A 17,878-nucleotide genomic window follows, 5' to 3' on the forward strand; every position below is an offset into this window, starting at 1 on the left:
GGGCGCGCATCGACCCAGACGGGGTTGACGAATTGTCCGGGCGACTAGCTTGGGCTCCGTGAGAGTAGAGCACCGCCGGAATCCGGAGGGTCCGTACCCTGCATTTTTCCCTCAAGGACTGGTGAGTGCGGCTCGGAACTCGGGAGGCCGGACGGTGCTGCTAGCTCCGTACGACGGGAAGACTGACCTGAGGGCGTATTTGGGCCAATTTGACCACGTGGCCAGGGGTAATGGCTGGAGCGCAGATGAGTGGGATCCATCTCGTAGCGACACTGCGCGGCACGGCGGCTGAGGTCTTGACCACAATGCCCCTGGGAGCAATGACGTTGGCAGACCTCCGTTCGGCCCTAAGTAATCAATTCGGAATAGAGCAGCAGAGCGAGCTTGTTAAAGTTCAGCTCAGTGGACGAAAACTGCAACCTCATGAGAAAATGGGGGATTTGGCTTTTGACATTCGCTGCGCAGTGGGGATCGCACATGCGAACATGGCAGCACCTTACCAAGAAGACCTTGCCCTGGATTACTTTATCCAGGCTCTTGCGGGCACCGACACCGGGGCACTGCTGATGACATTTCGGCCGGAAAACCCCCAGAAGGCGGCTGGCACTGCCGCCCGCTGGGAGGCAGCGAAGCCGCCGGCCAGAGGGTCCGAACGCCATGCGATAACTGTCTGGCAGGTAGGCCCTGTGGATGGCCGTGAGCCTGGAGACAGGACTGGTCTTGGCACACGAGTGGAACTGGAGGGAATGGTCCGGGACATGGTCGACCGCCGGTTGGCAGGGTCTGAACCATGGCAGGCGGCTCGCAGGAGGACACGTGGTGGGGTGGGCCATTGGTGAATACCCCAATTCGGAATGGGGGGGGGGTACAATTCGGAATATCGGAGACATGCACCGTACCCAGTTAAGTGCTTTAACTGTGATCGAATGGGTCACCTGTCGCGGAAGTGGAGGGTCCCGTGCAGGGAGAGACCCTGACCCACCAGACCACCAACTCCGCCCCAAGCAGACTGGACTAGCCGGGCCCCCAACACCCCTCTGCCAGTCCTAGGGAAACTAACAAGTGCCGAGCATATAGGGCTGTGTTCGGCAGAACCAGATGGGAAAGAGCCCTCACCGCTGCGACAGGTCATTTATTGTGGCCAAATTGGCACTGGCAATTTGATGATTAGGTGCAAAATTGCCGGCGTGGGGGTAGACGTAGATGCCGTTGTGGACACAGGAGCAAGCGCCACAATCATCAGCCCTGTGGTCCTCAATTCGAGTGTAGACGGTTGGGATGAGATCCACAGTCTGCAAAATCATAGTTTGCAGCTAGCTACCGGGGCAATGGCCCCCATCATAGGGCATGGTTTCGTGACCCTTAAATTGGGCTCGGCTAAAAGGAAAAATAGAGGTTTGGGTGGCGAAGGTGTGCGACCCATGTTTAATAGAGTTAGATGTGCTGACCGCCGGTGGTTGCAAAATAGACTTGGGCCGAGGAGTCATGCAGATGGGTAGTGAGGAGTTGCCGTTGGGGGGCATGAGCACGGACGAGAAGGTGGAGCTGGAGGCTCCCAACTCCGTGATCACCCTATGTGATCAGACCCCTTCACCGGCTTACAGAGAAGGGGTCGCGATTTCACTGGACAGAGGAATGCCATAAGGCCTTCCTCAAATTAAAGGGGTGATTGACATCCACACCCGATTTAGCATACCCCGTGATCTCCCAACTCCGTGAGCACCCCCCGGGTGCCGAGGCAATAGTTCCGGCATGGTGGCAGGCTCACCCAACCTGGCAGGGCTCCTGTGGCCTGGCCGAACTACTGGCGGGGCAATTGACCCCGGGTTTAGTCGTGGGCCGCACACTAGTAAACATCGACGGGCCTATCGTGCCCATCAGGGTAATTAATGCAAGCACGGAATCACGCACTATTGGACGGGGCACGAAGGTGGCAGACTGCACCTCAGTGGTACAAGTCGCAGAGCTGAGGGACGATAACATCGAGTCGGACCGGCATCAGAGGGTGTCTTCAGAATCTAGTAGGAATTGTCCTGATCCCATTTGCGAGATGGTAAATCGAAGTAGCGTAGATTTAGAGGCCCAGTGGGAGGCCTTACACAAAATGGTCGACCGACACATAGAAATGTTCTCCTTGTCACCCGAGGATATTGGATGTACGGGCATGGTGAAACATCAGATCCACACCAGTGAGGCCCGGCCTGTCCGTCAGCCTGCTCGACAGCTCCCTTGGAGCAAGAGAGAAGAGGCTGATGAACAGGTAGAAAAGATGCTCAATGCAGGTGTCATTGAACCCTCGGGAAGTCGTTGGATGTCACCGGTTGTGTTGGTTAAAAAGAAGGATGGGACCACATGTTTCTGCGTGGACTATTGCCAGCTTAACAACATGACACTCAAAGACTCCTATCCCCTGCCGAGAATTGACGATACCCTCGATGCCGTTTCAGGCTCTAAATCATTCTCAACTTTAGACCTCAAGAGTGGGTATTGGCAGGTGGAGATGGATAAGACGGGGAAGGAGAAAATGGCGTTCTCTACAGGAAAGGGACTGTATCAGTTCACTGTAATGCCGTTCGGTTTGTGTAACGCCCCCACCACCTTTGAATGATTGATGGAGCATATGCTGGGCAGCATGCCATGGCAATCATGCCTGGTGTACCTGGATGACATCCTGGTACACGCTAAAACATTTCCACAGGACATAGCCAATTTGGATCAGGTGTTTGGGCGCCTCAGGCAGGCAGGGTTGAAGTTGAGCCCGGGGAAGTGCACTTTGTTCACAAAAGAAGTGGCCTATCTCGGAAACATGATAGGCCGTGATGGGGTGAAAACCGAACCAGGTAAAATTACAGCGGTAGAGGAGTGGCCCGTACTTCGTAATCTCAAACAGGTACGGGTTTTTGGGGTCTCTGCTCCTACTACCGGCGCTTTGTGGCAAAATTTGCGGACATAGCCAGACCCCTTCAGCGGCTTACAGAGAAGGGGTTGCGATTTCATTGGACAGAGGAATGCCATAAGGCCTTCCTCAAATTAAAGGGGTGATTGACATCCACACCCGTTTTAGCATACCCCATCGATGATGGGATGTTTACCCTGGACACGGATGCAAGCCAGGAAGGATTGGGTGCAGTTTTGTCTGAGACACAGGGGGGCGTGGAAAGAGTGATCGCATATTACAGTCGGGCCATGAGTGAACCCAAACGAAATTACTGCGTCACTCGCAAGGAGCTATTGGCTATGCCGTCTGCCATGAACCATTTCCACCCGTACCTGTACGGGAGGAAATTTTTGGTTCAAACTGACCATTCCTCCTTGCAATGGCTCTTACGGTTCAAGGAACCAGAGGACCAAATTGCAAGGTGGTTGGAAAAGTTGCAGCAGTACGATTTTAATGTGGCCCACATAGTGGGGCTGCTTAGCTGATCAATTGTGCACTTTCCCTTAAAAGCATGAAACTTGGCACGTGGTTAGAGTAATACGATACAAAGATTTTTAGTCCAGGGGTCACCAGAAATTGCACCCCGTATGGTGGCCATCTTGGATTTCAAAATGGCCACCAATGTGGACCTGTTTGTTTAATATCTCCTTTACTCGTACAGATATCGAGACAGGTGAACCACCTATATCTACATTTTATGGCTCTAGGAAGCCAATGGTGACATAAAATATTGAGAATTGTGGCTGCCATCTTGAAATCCAAGATGGCCACCATTGACAAACTATTTTGCTCAATATCTCATTAAGTAGTAAAGATATCAATACAGTTTTAACACCTATACCACATTTTAGGGGTCTAGGAATCCAATGATGACATAAAATGTTTGTAAACTGTGGCTGCCATCTTGAAATCCAAGATGGCCACCATTGACAAGCTATTTTGCTCAATATCTCATTAAGTACTAAAGATATCACTACAGTTTTAACGCTTATACCTATGTTTTAGGGGTCTAGGAATCCAATGGTGAGATTGCATATGTGGCAGCTATCTTATAATCCAAGATAGCCACCATCCAAAGGCTAACATAAACTATCATCAGTTAGCACAACATGTGAAGGAATGAACAATCAAGAAAACATCAAGCAGTTGGCAAGAAAAACCACAGTTAAGGCCCAGTCACACCTTGACGTTTTAGCCAGCTTATGCCGATTTTTGAAAAATTTGTCTAAAACGCTGGTACACGTCGAATACGTCATGGGTAAGTTTTGATAACATTGAGAGCATGCTGAAAAACACTGCCATACGTCGTTGTACGCTGGCTTTAAACGTTGAACTTTTGGGTTTTCATCGAATTTTTTCATGCTTGAAATTTTACGACGTATGCCGGCGTATGACTCACACGTTCTGCTACGCTGGCCATAAGCTGTAGGCACGTTATGCGATTGTTGACACACGTCGACACACGTTACTTGTAAGTTACTCATAAGTCGAAACACGTCGAGGTAATGTTTAGCGTACCCGAAACTTATTTCTAACCTATGAGTAATGTTTTGTAAGCACGCTACACGAACGTTGTTTACACTTTGCAACACGTTACTTGAAAGTACTACTACTACTACTGCTACTACTACCAACAGACATCAGTAAATTCTCTCGAACTACTACTACTACAACTACCAACATCACTAAATTCTCTCGAACTACAACTAATAACATCGACATCACTAAATTCTCTCGAACTACTACTACTACTACTACTACTACTACTACTACTACTACTACTACTACTACTGCTACTGCTACTGACATTGACATATACTCAACATGGAGTCTGGAACACTGACGGGTTCCTCCTGTGAAGCCCATTTGTATATACCAAGTCCCCTAAACGCTGCCAATACGCCATTATACGGTAGCTGTAAGTTATAAACACGTTCAGTAAGTTCTGTGGTCGTCCAGAAGATGTCAATCAAATTCGTCTACATACGCCAATGTGCGTTTGAGATACGTTACACATAGGTTCAAAGCACGCTACTCATAGGTTCAAAGCATGTTACTCGTCGGTTAAAAATTAAGTTTCGGGTATGCTAAACATTACCTCGACGTGTTTCGACTTATGAGTAACTTACAAGTAACGTGTGGACGACGTGTGTAAACGATTGCGGAGCGTGCCGAGAACTTATGCCAGCGTATGCGGAACTTGTGAGCCATACGTCGAGTACGTCGTAAAATTTTCAGCATGCTTGAAATTTCACGACGTACTAGACGTACCACGTAATATGCCAGCGTACTTCATTGTTTTTCATCGTGCTCCTAACGTATACACAACTTACCCATACCGTATTCGACGTGTCCCAGCGTTTTAGACACATTTTTCATAGGTCGGCATACGCTGGCTAAATCGTCAAGGTGTGACTGCGATGTTGACACTTCCAATTTTCAGGCGGTTATGATTTAAATCTGCGTGCGGCAGGTTTTTATCAGAGAACGCCAAGAGTTCGTCGGCGATACGTGCAGCGTGCTATGCGTAAGTTAAACTATCGTTGGGCATAGGTTGTGAACGCCGACAACAGGCTAAGCATTCGTTGGTATAAGTTATCTATAACACAACGAAACGTTCTGTGCCCGTGACTAATATGTTATGCATACGACCAACACGTTATTAATACGACCAAAACTTTAAAAAAACCTCAAAACTTCAGCGTACGCCAACGTTTTACGTGCATTTTTATACGTTGCCATTCCTGGCTAAAACGTCAAGGTGTGACTGGGCCTTTACCGTCACTTGACTTTGAGTCTCTGTTGCATTCCCCATCACAAGAACAAAGCGACATGCATGGAAGTGCAGACTTCTTACACCTGCAGCGATCAGTGCATCCTTTTGTGCATCCACACCGGATAAGTTCATTGCAGATCTTTGCGGCTTCCGGTGGTGTTGTCCAAATCGGTTTAAACTGACCGTCGGATGTTTTTTCCCAACCCCACTCACTTGGACATGGGGGCTCAGTCTATGCATGTAATGCCTGACCCCAGCATAATGCTCCTTGGTACACTGCACGCCTGATATGCTGCAACAGAGCATGGTGTGTAGATGGAATTGATTCCAGAGGTCTGCCTTTCTTTGCAAACAGTTTCTTTCGTGCTGTATTAATGTCAATACAGGTACTTGTGCGATCATACATAAAAATGACGAATCTTGCAATAATGCTCATACAGGACTCAGTTATATCTGTTTGTTCATGGTTGACTTCAATTTGTGCATCTATGAGCTCTGGGAACGACTCCCATACAGCCCATGCAGTTCGCTTACCACGCCCAGCAAACGCTGACAGTGTCACATCCTGTCAATGCATGAAACATGGGGAGGGCCTTAGACTTCTCAGGGCCGAAAGCAGTGGCTCTGTCATGTGCAGGGAGGAATCGCAAGCTCTTCCCTGTTCCAAAGGCTAACCATATCTTCACAAAAAGTCTCTGAGTTGCCATAACTGCAAATACGACATCTGTATCAACAGTTCGGATTAGGATCCTGTCATTCCCTCTCTGTGCCGCATCAGCTGCATGGAGGAACATGTGGCCATCTGCCTTTTCTTGGCTGCATGGAGCAAGTGATTCCAGATTAATGCGTGGTGGAGCAGTAAGAACCTCTGTTTCCAGTGTGACTAACTCTTTGCTCTGGTCTTCAACTGACTTGATTATTTCATTGGACAGGAAACTGAAAAGTTCTGTCTTGTTTTGGTCAACACGAAGAAAATTCTGCCATTGTCCAAGAACTGCAACTGAGGTACCCACACGTCGATGAACTCCCCTGCCACGCTTTTCTTGGGTCATGCTCTTCAGACTTTCAGGTAGGTTACGGTCCCACACCAGGTCAAGTCGGGTTGCAGATTTATACTGGTAGAGAACAAATGGGATGAATACCTCTTTGGCATATTCCCCAAAGGTCTTCGCTGTTACAGGCTTTAGCATTTGAACAATCGCTGCTCCATCAAGTATTACGCATGTAACCTCTGGAGCCTGTGTACTTGTCAGTGCAATTTCCTCAAAGCATTGCAAAAGATCACTCTTTGTTCCAGTTCGAAGCTTCCCTGCCTGGGACAGGGATGGAGGGAAAAGCTGATTTTCATGACGGAAAAAATCATCAAGGTTTCCCTCACGTGTCTGACAAGCAATGTAAAGGTGGGAAAACAATTGCACATCGCTCTTTAATGAGGTTACCTTCTGTTTGTCTTTAGGCTGGGCTTTTCCTAATGAGCTACCAAATAATGGCAACTTGTTGTGGGAGAGGACATCATTGAGAGGCTTTTTATGCTCAGTGAGCCTTTCTTGCACAAATGATTTCAAAGCCTCCTTCCCCACCTTCTGCACACTGTGAATAACTGATGAGCTTGCGATGTCTTTTGTGTCGAGGACCACAATGTCAGTGGTTTCTTCAAGAAATGAATTACCAAGCTCCTCGATAACTGACACAAGTAATGTAACATCTTTGTTGAAGGACTTCTGGATGCTTTCAGTTTGGTCGTGATGTAACGTTTGAGCTTTGCTGCCATAGTGCTCCTGGGCCATCACAAACTCACCAATCACTCTTGCAACCTCTGCGCCAGCAACCATCCATCTTTGCAGAGCATTGGGATTGTCCATCAGACCAACAGCTCCTCCATCTCCCTTGATGCATGCATTATTCTGCTCATGTGCCTGGTCCGTGACAATGGAGGAAAATATGTGCTTAGTCTTTTGCACTGTGAACATGCCAGCTAGGAATTCTTCCAACACTTCATGGTGTGTCCTATGAAGGCCTAGCATATCTCGCAAGTGGACTGGGATCCATCTTGCATAGTGCGTGTGGTCTAGAGCAAAGAACCACGGGAGAAGCTCCCAGAGATCATCTAAGTACATATCAAAGTTAGCTTCCCTCAACGAGCACACAAAGGTCAGGATGCAAACCTCTAATGCCAATGCAAGACTCCAGTACTGGAATTGTGGACATTCTTTGGTTCTTCTTTGACACTTGGTTTGGTTTGGTTCCTTGAATGATAACTGTTGATCCTTGTCAGCTGCTCTTGCATAGTCATCGAATGCGTGATGCTGCAGTATGTTCAATGCTGCAGCTGTAACCTGATGTGCGTGACGTGTACGTGCAACATGCGCAGCTCGCAGGAAGGAATCTGCTGTTCCGGCTGAACTAATATCAGCTTGCACCAAGGCTTCTACCCAGCCACTTCCTGCTAACTAGTCACCTGCTGTCTTCAGTGCAGCCAGTTCAATGTGCAACCCTCCAAACAGAATAACAAATTTATGCTCTCCATATTTCTCGGGCCATTTCCACTGAATTTCTTTTGCAATTACACATAATGGCTGATCAAAGGCGATGACAGGAGTTTGCCCAGGATTTATATGCTGCACAGCATTCAGAATGACATCCATTGAGTGTTTTATCATGGCCACAGTGTGAGCACTCTCATGAAACAGTGGTAGTAGAGCCGTTACGGACATTGGACGAGCTGATTGAGACAGGTTGTGAGCATGGTAAGCTGCCCAAGAAATGTTATCAGCATGAGAGGTTGTGGTCTTGTTTTCTATGTGCTCTCTTACATGCTCGAGCCATCTATCGTCACCGGACGTCTTCTCCCGGGCCAGAGATTGAGGCATATTTCTGGAACTGGTGACCCCCTTACGCTTGCCTTAACAGGTGGTACATTGGTGTTGTAATTTGGCAAAGCATCGAGTTTCTTCGTGCCAGCTGCACCACCAAGAATGATTCCACCACGATCAATGCCGTCATCAGGTTGTCTTGGGTGCTGGAATAATGAGATGCCGGTTCCGTGGAAAGAGTCTTTAGCTGTTGTAGAACTCGGGTTAACATCGATATTGTCAACAGCAGATGTAGTAAACAAGTTCTGCTTCAGGTAGTAAACATACAATTGGTGGTGGACATACAACCTGTTCCAATCTGTAGAGTAAGCACACACTATTTCCCATATCAGCAGAAATATGAATAACTCTATCATACGTGATGCTGATACCAAGCTGGGAGAGCTTTTTTTTTTTTTTTGTATACCTTGGTCGAGGCGCGTATGAGAGCTAACACACAACTCACAGCAAGGAGGCATGAGACAAGAGGGGCGGGAAAGGAAGGGACAAAACAGTGGGGAACAGACACATTAGGTGAACTGTGGAAGGGAGAGGGATGGGGATGGGACGGGGAACATGGCGAAGAGAAGATGGACATTACAGGGACTTTCAGGAAGGAAAGCAGGAGAATTGAAGGAAGTGGGCTTGGGTGGATTATCGGGGGTAGAAAAGATCGAGGATTTGGATGGGGGAAGATAAGAGGTGGTGGTGAACAGCTGTTTTGAAAGCCTGGAGGGAAGAATGTGAAAGAATAGAGTGAGGAAGTTTATTCCAAAGGCGGGGAAAAAGAGGAATGAAAGAGTGAAGATGAGCAGTGATTCGTGATTTTGGTAGTTTTACCAGAAGGGGGTTGTTGGCGGACCTTGAGCACCCTGTGGAAATGTGGTGGGGACAAATCGCAGAGAGAGCAGGGGGGCAAGGCTGGAGAGGAGTCGGTAGCAGACAGAAAGACCACCAACCAACCTGCGGTGATTGAGTGAGAGGCCCAAAGACTCAGCTTCATTGCGGGAGATGCCGATGATCTTAAATGCCCTGGTTTAGACAGCGTGAAGCCGAGAAAGGTGGGAGGCAGGAGCACCAGCCCAGAGGGGAGAGCAGTACTCCATCAGGCTACGGACAAAAGCTTTGTAAGTGGTCAGGAGCTCAAGAGGGCCGAGGAAGGACTTTGCACGACGGAGGATTCCCAGTCGGCGACTGGCTTTTGAGGCGAGGTTGGAAATGTGACTTTCCCAGGAAAGGTCATGGCAGATAGGGAGACCCAGAAGCTTGAAAGAAAAGACTTCTTCCAGAGGATTGTTGAGAAAGTGGATGGGGGGGTTTTCTAAACGGTCCTTTCGAAGAGACATAGTGAGAGTGTGAGATTTGTCTGGATTGAAAGACGTGTTCCACGTGTTGGACCAGTTTGTGATTTTATCCAGATCTGCAGTGAGCGAAGAAGCTGCTGCTTGCTGGTCTGAGGGATGACAGATGGTACGGCAGAGGGTGGAGTCGTCGGCAAAGAGAAATAGAGGATTTTCCAGAGAGTCCGAGAGATCATTGATGAAAACCAGAAAAAGAACAGGGCCCAGAACGCTACCTTGAGGAACTCCAGCCTGCACAGGAAGAGGGGATGAAAGAACTCCATTTAGGGCCACACATTGACTGCGACAGGAGAGGAAGTCTGCGAGCCATGAGTGGAGATGGCCTTGAATACCATGGGAAGAGAGTTTGGTGAGTAGGGCAGGGTGTCAGACAGTGTCAAAAGCACGTGATATGTCCAGGGATATGGCTTGGATTTCCTGTCTGGCATTGAGGACCTCCATCCATTGATGGGAGAGCAGAAGCAGCATATCCAGGGTAGAGTGACCTGGTCTGAAACCAAATTGATGATTGGAAATCAAGCCAATGGAGAACAGGAAGGATTTCATGTCTGAAGCGATGATGGATTCCATCACCTTGCTGATGATTGGGAGAAGGCTGATTGGTCTGTAGTTACAGGGATCTGTTTTTGCACCTTTTTATGCAGGGCAGTGATGTTAGCAGATTTCCAAGCAGATGGCAGATGACCTTGGGCAAATGAGAGGGTGAATAGAACAGAGAAAGGGTGAGCAAGAGCAGAAGAGCAGGCTTTGAGGACACGTGGGCTGATGCCGTCTGGACCGGTTGCAGAATCTGACTCGAGGTTTGAAAGCAAGCTCTCCACCTTGTCATGAGAAAAGGATACAGAGTCCAGGGACAGTTGGGTGCGACTGGGTAAAGTGGGTAGAGATAGTGATGGGTTCTCCACCAATTTTCTCTTCCTGGTTTCTGCATGTAGTTTCAACCCAATATAAATTGCCAATGGGGTTTCCCGTTCCAGATTATGTCTCAAATTAGTGGGTTTGTCCTTTTGCTTTCAGGCATGCTTGACTGCATTGAACTTAAGAAGCTGTGCCAAGCTTAGTGCAGCTGGGTTAGATGGTTGGTACACCTGGTCCTTAATGCTAAGACGCTCCAGTATCATGTTGACTAATGATATAAGTGAACTAGGCACAGATTCCTCCTGACATGTTGCACTAAATGAACCATCAAATAGCTAGGATTTATCAAACAGATGTCCACGGACTATCTGAGCCACCCATGCAAGGTGCACTGCATCACTGTCACTGTCCTGTTGACACACCTTTGCTAAGGCATGTCCAATGTCCTCATCAAACATTAGCAAAATGTCTCTGCCCTTTTTAGTTGCTCTCACGTCAGGAAAATGGGCAATAATTCGCTGCTTGAGCCTTCTAGATTGTACGTGGCTTTCCTGCTTGATCCCTAGTTGGTCCAGCCTGGAGGAATACAGGTTTGATAGATCAGCTAGCTTAAATACAGGAGCAATGGTGGCATCCTCAAAACGGGTTTCCTCAATATATGTCACAAGTTATGCAAATGCTATGCAACAGAGCACGTTATCGAGATTCTCGGTGCCTTATTGCTCCGTTTGGACCATGGATGCATGATAATAGAGAGGCTAAGCACTTTGCATGGTATTTTGCTTCAAGAGCAACCATATCTCCACCACTGAGACATCTCAGCAAGTCATCGTCTTCTAGAAGTGAGGCACACTCTCGAACATGTTTGTCTGTTTTGAAAGGAGAAACCTCATGAAGTTTCTCTTTTCCAGATGACCGCCCACAGAAAAAGCAGAGATCTTGAGAAATTGTTGATGCAGAACTTGACTGAGTGCGCTTAAAAACACCAGATGTACTTTCACCTGCATCATCAGCCGGTATATCTTTAGAACACGTTCCTTGCACGTTCCAGTTTTGTATTGATGTACGTAAGCCCGCACGACCTATGCCAACGTGCATTATGAGCAATGAAAGCTGCCTCGACACCATGACCTTCGTCAAATGTGTCAATGTTTATCGTTCTAGGCAGCAGACCGAGGTTATTAAACTCGAGGAGATTATCAGCCAATGTTTTGTAACCTGCGAGTGTTGCTTCACCTTGTTCACCTTTTCATTGACTGGGAAACTGAACCTTTTCAGTGGTGTTCTGTTGACAAAGAATGCAGAGTTCCCACTGAGTAAATCGACCCATTTCAGCATCTGGCTTCGATGGATCCACAAGTTTGATGCGCTTTGCCATCTCCAGTTGCAGATGAATGGGCCTATGTAGGGTTGATCACTTGTGCAGTCACCATAAAGGCCCGGTCACACCTTGACGTTTTAGCCAACGTATGCCGATTTTTGAATTTTTTTTCTAAAACGCTGGCACACGTTGAATACGTTATGGGTAATTTTGATAACATTGAGAGCACGCTGAAAAACACTGCCATACGTCGTTGTACGTTGGCTTTAAACGTTGTACTTTTTGGTTGTCCTCAAATTTTTTCATGCTTGAAATTTCACGACGGATGCCGGCGTATGACTCACACGTTCCGCTACGCTGGCCACAAGTTGTATGCACGGTCTGCGATCGTTGACAGACGTCAACACATGCTACTTGTAAGTTAATCATAAGTTGAGACACGCCGAGGTAATGTTTAGCGTACCCGAAACTTATTTCTAACCTATGATTAACGTGTTGTTGGCACGTTACGCGATCGTTGCCACATATCGATAGACTCAAATTAGTGGGTCTCAAATCTCTTTAAGTTACTCATAGGCTGAAAGACGTCGGTATAATGGATCGTCCTTGCGTCAGCGTCCACGGCCATGGCCAGGACACTTATTTGCAGCATTCTTCAAACTTTTCTTCGGCATGACGAGGATGTTCACACTTCGATGTCTAGCTTGGCTATGATTCCAATTGTCCATCGGCAGCGTCTATTTAAAATAGTCGAGTTTGAGCGTTTTAACACGTTCAGAAGAAACGCTTCAAATTTCCAAACCCCAGCGTCAAAAAACAAAGGCGAGTGACAGTAATTTAAATCGTTCATTATAAACAATGAAAATAGTTGAGTGGTACCGTTTAAAAGTCGTTGAGTGTAAAAAAATCCAATTGTTGAGCGCAAGCGTCTACTTTCAATAGTGGAGATGCAGCCATTTAAATCGTTGAGTTTATCATTTAAATCGTTAAATCGTTAAATCGTTAAACGCAAGGACGATCCATCATAACCCACACCCTCCCCCTCACACTCACCTACTACTGCCAACATGAACAAACTACTACTAATACTAATACTAATACTAATACTGATACTGATACTGTTACTGCTGACATGGACATCGACTCAAAAGGACTCGAAAACACTGTTGGGTTCCCCTTTTATGAGCAGCATTTTTATATACCAATTCCTAAAACCGCTGGGAACACGTCTTTATATGGCAGTTGTAAGCTAGAAACACATTCATTTTTTTTTGTCGACCGGAAGACGTCATTGGAATACGTCTACATACGTCGATGTGTGTTGGGACTACGTAAAGAATTGGTTCAAAGCACGTCAAACATAAGTTAGAAATAAGTTTCGCGTAAAAAAGACATTACCGCGACGTGTTTCGACTTATGAGTAGCTTATAAGTAGCCTTTGTGGACGTGTGTAAGCGTCCACATATTGTGTGTAAAACTTATCCCCATCGCATGCGGAACGTGTGTCATACGCCGAGTACGTCGTAAAATTTGGAACATGTTTAAAATTTCTTGACGTACTCTACTTACTACGACGTATGATAGCGTACTTTAGCGTTGTACTCACGTATACCAAACTTACTCATACCGTATTTGACGTGCCCCAACGTTTTAGACACATTTTTCTTAGGTCGGCATACGCTGGCAAGATCGCCAAGGTGTGACCGCGATGTTGACACTTCCATTTCTACGGCAGTTATGATTCGAATCGTTGTGCATCAGCCTTTTAATAGGCTACGTCACGACATCGTCGGCGATGCGTGCAACGCGCTATGCCTAAGTTAGACTATCGTTGGGCATCGGTTGTGTAGGCCGACAACAGGTTCAGCATTTGTTGGTATAAGTTATCTATAACACAACGAAACGTTCTGTGTCCGTTACCAATGCGTTATACATAAGACCAAGTCGCTATGAATACGTCCGAATCTTTAAAAAAAAACATCAAAAGTTCAACGTAAGCCAGCGTTTTAGATACATTTTAATACGTTGCCATCGCTGGCTAAAACGTCAAGGTGTGACCGGGCCTTAACAATGGATGATGTCCCTGAAATAAGTAGATGCATAACTACTACCAGTTTCATCGTTTGATCAATATTTTAAAGCATCAAAAATTTATTTGTCTCTGAAATGTGAGCATAGACCTTTAGAGCAAAATAGCTGTGAATGGCAGGATTTCAAGATGGCAGCCACAATTTTCAAACATTTAATGTCACCATTGCATTCCTCGAGCCCTAAAATGTAGTTATAGGCGTTTCAACTGTCTCGATATCTGTACTAGTTTAGGAGATGTTTAACAAAACAGGTCCACAGTGGCAGCCATTTTGAAATCCAAGATGGCCGCCATACGGGGTACAATTTCCAGTGGCCCATGGACTAAAAATCATTGTATGGCGTTACTCTAACCATGTACCAAGTTTCATGCTTTTAAGGGAAAGTGCACAATCGACCTGTTTTTTGGAGCTACGCCGCCCCACTATAGTGCCGGGAAGCACAAAAGATGAGCAGAATTGACATGCGGGCGGCCGTGCCGAGAGTGCCGTGTAGCTTGTGAAGTTGTTCATCCTTGCCCCACAGATTTGCAAGCATGGTATGTGAATGGAGGGTTGCACATTGAGGGGAATTTTGTAGAGGTGTTTTAAAATTACACGTTAGAATGTGGAATGGTCTTGCTTGGGTCGCCATGCTGGTTGGCGAACCGGGCAGGTGATTGTGGAGCTCCTGGTGTTATTGCTGTAGGGAGGTTTTGTGTTCAGGTCAGTGCATTCTGGAACCTCCATGGTTTGTAGTTAATTAGAGAGAGGTGTGCAGAAATATGTATTTGCTTCGTTTGATAAGAGCTGAAAGGCAAAGCGCATTTCAGGAACGGGTGTGCAAGTGGAGTGTGGTCAAGGATTTGGCAGCAGACATGCGTGTCTCATGAGTTCTTGGTGCAGGGCTTCGATGGGGCACGAGTCATGAATCAAAATTTAGTTTGTTTCCGTGTTTGGGGCAAGCCTTGTTCAGGTGAGCAAGTGGTGGGTGCAGGTAAGCATATGCATCAGTAGTGAAGGTAATGGTGTGATGTGAAAATACAAATTTGCATACATAATATATAGATGGTACAGCACTGCTCATGCTGTTAAATTCGCAAACAGGCAATGCATTAACATACGTCCTGCCCCTCGGATGGACGTTGATTGAATGGCCTGTCTGATAGCATTGGTTCATGAACATTTAAGATCTCACGATATCCTTTGGAGAGAGTGGGCAAGTTATCGCAGGCATAATTCAGAGTGAGACATAGATCGGTGATCCGAGGTTGAGGTCATTCATGTGTGTTTTTAATGAGTTTATTTAAAAGGAAATTTTACAGCGGTATCTCAAATTGCACAATTTGAACTTGTGCGAGTTTACTTCGGGCTTGTGGATAATAGCAAAGGGCCCGTGTAAGAGATAATTGAGAATTTCGCAGAGTTAGAAACAATTTCCAATGTAAAATGTTGGTTGGAGCCTCACGATGAAAATATAAAAATATGGCAGAATGAACTGAACCCCTGTACTGTGTCGCATACTACCATTTAGGGGGCACTGGCTGTCAAAGGCCATGGAGTGCCGAAGGCTGGATTGCATGCTGCAAGGATAGAAGGATAGAATAGAAGGATAGAAGCATAACAATATATACGGATTCCTGATATGCGTACAGGATGACACACGACGTAGGGAAAATTTGGAAAGAGGGTATATAACATTGCAAGGTATGCAAGTCAAAAAATGGTAAATTGATAGAAGCTATGGTGTATTGTCAAATGTTGGTGGTGTGTGCTGCCTTTTTGGCTGTTGGTTGCATCATTGGTTGGGGCATGACTGTGCTGCTGATGTGGTGCCCCTATTGCCAGTGTACTGATGTTCATTTTTGCCAACATTGGAGGAGTGACAGGCTGAGTCAAACTCCTGGGATTGGTTCGGTGGTCAATGGGATTTGAGCTCAAGACTCTAGGATCCCAAGCCACCACTCAAACTGCTAAGCCAACACTAGATTATAATATTGGTAAAATGTCTATAAAATATATGGACCTATGTACATGAAGATTAACTCTTGTGCTGCCTTAACAAAGGTTGTCAAAGAGTTTGACAGCAGGTCAGGCAAGTGCTACTGGAACCAGCTGCAGAGGAACACCACGGCATCCAGCCCGGCGACTGGGTGAACATCAAAGTATTCAAGTGGAGGAACGCACTGAAGGCACGTTGGACCGGACCCTACCAGGTATTACTGATTACCCACATAGCTGTCAAGTGAGAAGGTAAGCCAATCATGGACTCACACATCTCACTACAAAAGAGGATGCAGGAAGTCATAAAGAGAAAGAAAGGAAATCTACAAGTGGGAAGAATGTTACTGGAGGTTCATGACAGATGTAGCAATGCTTTTGATTAGCATGTGCATAATTGTGATAAAATGGACAATAACAGATAGTGAGGACATTACGGGAATGTCATAGAGAGCAGAATGTTTGGTAGGTCGACAGTAGTGGAAACAAGGAATGTGTTGTGACAGGGTACGCAGGGCAGAAGAAGGTAAACATTGGGACCAATTGCATGAGAAAGGTGCGTATGGGATAAACACTTATATGACCCTTCCATATAATTTTGCACTTCGTGTGACACGGGATGAAGGGGACATAGGCACTGTACGCCTGAAACGAGGCATCGTGTCACATGAAGGGATAACTGAACATCCACTGAAAATATTTTCACAATATCTTAACAACATGCCAATAGTATGCCAAATATGGGGAGGAAAAAGTAACAATTGAGAGACAAATTACTGGGACAAGGATAGATACAAGAATACGAATGAATAATCTCGTGGAACCCCAGGCATCATGAAATGGTATATTTCTGTGACCTGGGAGGACACATAAGAAAGGATGGAAGATCGGAGCATGGTTGCAGGGATTGTTTGAAGGTTGGGGAGGAACCATTCTCAGGTTCCTGCTGACAGGATTGGCTGTGTTGATTGGAATATTCATTATATTGTCTATAATCAAAGCAGCCATTATGGCTGGCTTGCGAAAGTGTGTTACAGGATGGCATCCAAAGTCAAGACCCAAGAAGTCCGAAACCAAACACGAACCTGAGATAACACTTTCAGCTGGAGGGAAAGGGACTTCCCAATAAAAGGGGCAATTTCCCCACACCACCCACAACCACTGTTGTACACCCCACCCCCCACTACCTTTGCTCCCGATGCATCACCTGCTTGTAATACGTATAGCTTTGTGCACAGGGCACCTGTGATTATAAACTTGAGAATGATGATTTGCATACAATGTTTGGAAAGGAAGATGAAAATGCAAATGTGGATGGAGACAGAGATGCTGCAGATTTTGGCATAAATGTTAAAATGGAACTGGAAATGGATGTGCATCAGTCAAGTACGAGTTCAGACTCAGACCTTGAGCCTGAGCAGTTTTTGGATGGAGATTTTACTGAGTGATTTGTTAATCAGAGAGTTTGGCATGTGATTCCATCTTTAGTGGGGCAGGTAGCTCTCTCCCTGGGTTAGAGGGAGCCTTTCGACTGCCATGGAGACCATCTGGAGCTACCGCGAAGGATGGAACTCCTCCCAGGGAGTGGTCTGTCTGCACCACGATGCTGGGTCATCTGCCGGCCCGAGTTAAGAAGATGCTTCATTGTGATTTAATAAAACATTGTTTCTTAAAGTAACAATAGGGTTAGGGTTGGTAAAGGTAA

General features: G+C 46.4%; 1 protein-coding gene and 1 pseudogene across 6 annotated transcripts in view; both read right to left on the bottom strand.

Moving 5' to 3' along the window:
• The window catches only part of LOC147025992 (uncharacterized), a 101,196-nt gene that overhangs the window by 14,000 nt on the left and 69,318 nt on the right, over window positions 1-17,878 (bottom strand). The gene's annotated exons all lie outside the window — the stretch shown is intronic.
• LOC147025993 (uncharacterized) lies at window positions 10,309-12,163 on the bottom strand (annotated as a pseudogene).

The sequence above is a fragment of the Eptatretus burgeri genome, chromosome 5 (assembly GCF_056783735.1).
Source record: "Eptatretus burgeri isolate ZD-2024b chromosome 5, Ebu_testis_v1, whole genome shotgun sequence".
NCBI lineage: Eukaryota > Metazoa > Chordata > Myxini > Myxiniformes > Myxinidae > Eptatretus > Eptatretus burgeri.